Source organism: Triticum urartu, chromosome 3 (assembly GCF_003073215.2).
Source record: "Triticum urartu cultivar G1812 chromosome 3, Tu2.1, whole genome shotgun sequence".
NCBI classification, from domain to species: Eukaryota; Viridiplantae; Streptophyta; class Magnoliopsida; order Poales; family Poaceae; genus Triticum; species Triticum urartu.
In genome coordinates this window covers 476,369,278-476,374,483 of record NC_053024.1, presented here as the reverse complement: position 1 = coordinate 476,374,483, position 5,206 = coordinate 476,369,278, and positions in this window count along the sequence as shown.

The window sequence follows — 5,206 nt, the reverse complement described above, 5'->3', positions numbered from 1 at the left end:
TATGTCACCAAGTGTTGTTGGACTTCCCAAATGTTTGATATTTATAGTGTATATCTTTGTTTTTTTTGTTGTCATTTTCATGGTATTGATATTTAGTTTGCCCGTGAAATACTATTTGTGGTCATACTACATCTTTTTTATGTGCTACTTGCTTGGGTCACATAGTTGAACTTCTACTTTTAATTATTGTTTGTTTATAATGAAATTTGGTTGAACTTCTGTTATGCACATTTTGTTTTACTGCTTTGTTATATATTGTTGAACTTCTGGATATTCATGTTATATGTAGTAGCCCCTCTGGTGTAGATTGTTTTTATATTTAGTATGTAAATTTTAGTTTGTTTGTTGTGTTTACTGCTTTGTTAGGTATTGTTGAACTTCTGGGTATTGGACATTGTTGTAAAAGTAGAAGTCCCTTTGGTGTAGGATTGCGTATTAGAACTTAGCTGCCTTTTTACTTGCATTTTTTGTAGTTGGTGATGAGTTGAATAGTTCTGGAAAAAAATTCCTGCGATCAAGATGGAGCTTCAGAAGTAAATACTGATGCTCCAATATCTGATGCGGCTAAATCACCCATAATCCTTTTGACTGTGATTGCTGAGGTTTCTTCGAGCCTTGAGAATTTTTCAAGCCTCGAGGATCTTGCTTCTGCAGCTCTTGCTTCACCTAGTATGTGAAACCCCTTTTCTTTTCATTTTAAATTCTCGAGCCATGTTTTTTAACTTGTTCCCATCGGTTGTTTTTTGTTTTTGTTCCTGGATTTTTTTATTGTTTCCTTTGTTTTTTGTGTTCTTTGCAGATGTGTCCACAGAGAAGGAAGCTGTGAACACCATCAACGATGTTCTATCTGAGTTGGATTTGTCAGAAAACCCCGTTGCTGCTGAGCAGGGGGCTCCGTCAGTCAAAGGTTGTGATTCCGTTCCGGATCCTTTGTGCTCTCTTTAGATGTCAGAGACGCAGTCGCAGTCTGTTGATGGCACTGAACCTGTCACGCAACGTAAGGATGTGCCTCTTCAGCTTCTTTTGGAGGACCAACGTAAGAAGGAGCAAGAAGATTTTGACAAGAAGAGGGCATCCCCCCTTGAGAAAGGTTATGATGTTCCTGGATCTATTCATGCGGCTGAGCTCACGGTTGGGGAAGACGTGCCATGTGGCAGTGATGGCACGGTTGTCCCTGTTAAGAAGAAAATCAAGAAGACCGTTGCGAGGAAGCATGTAGTTGGTGGAGTTACTCCTCGGAGGAGCCCACGTGTTTCAAGGCTTGCAGAACTTGCTGAAGATGAAGGGCTAGGCCTCGGTGGTATGCCACGCCGTAGTCCTCGTGTGCTTGCCACTGCCGCGCCTACACCTTCTCCGCTTGGTGCTGGTGCATCTGGTAAGGGGAAGAAATCCAGCGTCAAGCGCAAGGTTGCACCTGCAAAGGTCAACAAGGGTGAGAAGAAGCATTCTCGTGTTAATCCAGAGGACAAGGATGATGCTGATTTCAATGCTGATGACGAGGACGACGCCGATGATGCTGCTGCCGCTAATCAGGTATGAATGTCTCATATTTACCGTTTTTAGAGCATTTGTCGCTATTGCTGTAGTTTTTGTGTTTTTAGCACTGCCTTGGAGTACATAGCTGACCCTCTGCTCCATATAGACGAATAAATTAGCGGATCTGCTTTGCTTTTATGGTATTACTGCCTTTGTGTACATAGTTGGACTTTTGGATATATACATGAAGAAATTAGCTTAACTTGTTGGTATACATGTTTGATTAGTGCCTTGGTGTACATGGTTGAACTTCTGCTTTTTAAATTTCCAACATTTTTGAAAGCATGTTAACTTGTGGTCATACATGGTTGTACTGCCTATGTAGACATAGTTGGACTTTTGAAATACATGTTTGATTACTGCCTTGGTGTACATGGTAGAACTTCTGCCTTTGTAAATTTCCAACAGTTTGAAAGCATCTTTACTTCTGGTCATGCATGGTTGTACTGCCTATGTAGACATAGTTGGACTTCTGAAATGTACTGCGTATGTAGGCATTAGTGGAATTTTGGTGAAGCTTGTGTATCTCATTGTTCTGCCTTTCTTCCTTGTCATTGAATTTTTTTTCAGTATCAGCTTGTGGAGCAGCCTAAGAGGAGGAAGAGAGGAGGCAAAGCGCCTGAAGAAGGTGGCCAAGGAGGAGGTGAGGCAAAATGTTTTAATAAGACGGTTCGCTGCTCACTAGGAGAGGTCAAGACGTGTGCGAAAATGCTATAGGCTAGGCACAAGACGAGGGTTATCAAGGCTGGTTTTGGTTGTGTGTTTGACTTGAAGGTTGATTCCAACATTTCTCCTCCTTTGATGGGCAACATCTACACGAGGATTGACCCTACAACCATGATTCTGGACATGGGTGAGGCAAACAAGGTTCTGCGTATTACAAGTGATGCTATTCACCATCTGTTTGGATTCCCTCAAGGTAGTCGTACCCCTCCTCGGCCCTCGAATGATGGGTTTGATGATGCTTTTATGAGGTTGAAGGGCAAGCTTGGGTACGCTAGGAGTGAAGACATCAATACAAAGGATCTGCGGAATATCCTCGCAGAACTGGTGAAGGATGAGACGAAGGATGATCTTGCTCTGCAGGTGTTTTACCTGATTGTTTTCATGAAGGTGGTTATCCCTGGAACGTCTACACGAGTGTCCAGGGAGGCAGCAATGGCTGAGAATCTTGTGTTTGAGGATATGGCAGATATGGACTACTGCCAGTTGGTTGTTGACGATATTCGGAGTGCTGTTGTTAGGTATCAGCAAGTTACTAGTAGAGGAAAAGCTGTCACAGGCTATGCCATCGCGCCGCTTCTTATGTATCTGGACTGCCTTATCATTGGCAAGACGCCTAATATTGACTTGAGGACCCTGTCGGTGTCAAAACCGGCGGATCTCGAGTAGGGGGTCCCGAACTGTGCGTCTAGGCCGGATGGTAACAGGAGGCAAGGGACACGAAGTTTTACCCAGGTTCGGGCCCTCTCGATGGAGGTAAAACCCTACGTCCTGCTTGATTAATATTGATGATATGGGTAGTACAAGAGTAGATCTACCACGAGATCAGAGAGGCTAAACCCTAGAAGCTAGCCTATGGTATGATTGTTGTTCTGTTTGTTGTCCTACGGACTAAAACCCTCCGGTTTATATAGACACCGGAGAGGGTTAGGGTTACACAAAGTCGGTTACAATGGTAGGAGATCTACATATCCGTATCGCCAAGCTTGCCTTCCACGCCAAGGAAAGTCCCTCCGGACACGGGACGAAGTCTTCAATCTTGTATCTTCATAATCCAGGAGTCCGGCTGAAGGTATAGTCCGGCCATCCGGACACCCCCTAATCCAGGACTCCCTCAGTAGCCCCTGAACCAGGCTTCAATGACGACGAGTCCGGCGCGCAGATTGTCTTCGGCATTGCAAGGCGGGTTCCTCCTCCAAGTACTTCATAGAAGATTTTGAACACAAAGATAGTGTCCGGCTCTGCAAAATAAGTTTCCACATATTGCCATAGAGAGAATAATATTTACACAAATCTAATCTGCTGACGTATTCCGTAGTGTGACACACCATGGCCAAGCCTTTATCTGAGTCGTTTCATTATCCCACCTCAGCGCATCATGCGAGGCGGTTTCCTTGGCACGTCTTGTTAAAGCAGAGATCATGTCCCCTTATTCCGGCATTCTCATCAATACGGGCGTGGGTAACCCAACCACGCCATTGATTACAGCGCTTGGAGATAAGCGAGTTTTACCAGGCTGGTGGGAACACGTAGTTGCGTCCAAACCCTGGTGGACAAGAAGCTCAAACTTGTCAACGTAGTCCATGTTATGCTCATCCACCTGATCCTCCCGTGTCAACAATGGGCTTTCAACCTGTGGGAGTTCGACCCGGCGCGGCACCGAACTCTGAGCAGGCTCTTCGACACGACGTATGAAGATGCCTGGAAGGTGCTTTTCAAGGGCGCCGAGGCCCCCGCATCCGCTACCGAGGATCGCGGATTCAGTACGCAGCGTCACGCTCATGCGGTAAGCTGTTTTTTCCTTTTACAGGGTATCAGTATTTCATAGTTTGACTCCATGCGGGATCTAAGCTCCCTTACCTTTGACAGGATTGGCAGGAGACGTCTGGACAGATCAACTGTCCGGCTCCTTTGCCCGAAGGCCCAGCGAACGCTCGTTTGGCGAGGCTGCTGGTTCCGGCACCCTATGTGGTGCCGGAGAAGAAGGCCACGAAGAAGGCCACGAGGACTCGAAAGAGTGCCCGGCGCTAGGAGGTGTCGGGTTCATCACCCGACGGCTCCGAGGCGCATTCCTCCCGTGAAGACGAGGAGGAAGAAGAAGAGACCTCTCTCCCTCCAGCGGGAGGAGAGAAGAAAAGGAAGGCCGCCCTCTCTGTGGAGGCCGAAGGGTTCAAGAAGGGGAGAACCCTTCCCCCGGACTACTCCACCGACGCCGACGACGGCGGAGAAGAGTGGCCGCTCAGGGCCAAGCCCCTGGCGAAATCGTAAGTATCCGGATACCAGAGTAATTCATAGTATTCCTTTGTTGCACAGCTTTCCCTTATGTCGAATATGATTATGCAGCCCACCCAAAGACTGGCTCGACGCATCGTCGAGCGGTTCACTGGACTCGTCGGATGTGAATTCGCTTCCGACGGATTCCTCCCCCCGCCCTACGGACGACGCCGAAGTGTTGTCTCAACAGGTTCCAAGCCGGAAGGAGGTGGTCCTGGAGGCGCCGCAAGGCGACCTCCCGGACTCCAGCAGTAAAGGGGATGAAACCCCCCAGGGCTCCAAGTCCGGCTCTAGGCCGGACACCGCTCCGGAACCTTCAAAGGTTCCAGAGTCCGGCGGGGGACCTCCTTCCAAGAGGAGCAAGCCCACCGTGCCGGTGACCCCCGTCCAACCGGAGGCGCCGGACAATCTATTGGAGGCGCTCCAAGGCGCCTCCATCGACGAGGAGCACCGCACCATTATGAGTGCGGTGGTCCAGAAGGTTCAGTCCGCCAAGAGCGGACTGACTGAAGCTTGTACTAGCCTTTTAAAAGGCTTTGAGGTAAGTAAAGAATGTGTAAATAATATTACCGCATAGACAGTAGCCCCTGATGCTCCGTTTGGCGATCGAGAAGAAAAGCCGAATAGAGGATCAAATAAAATTCGCAGGAGTCTAACAAAAAGGAGTCAATAT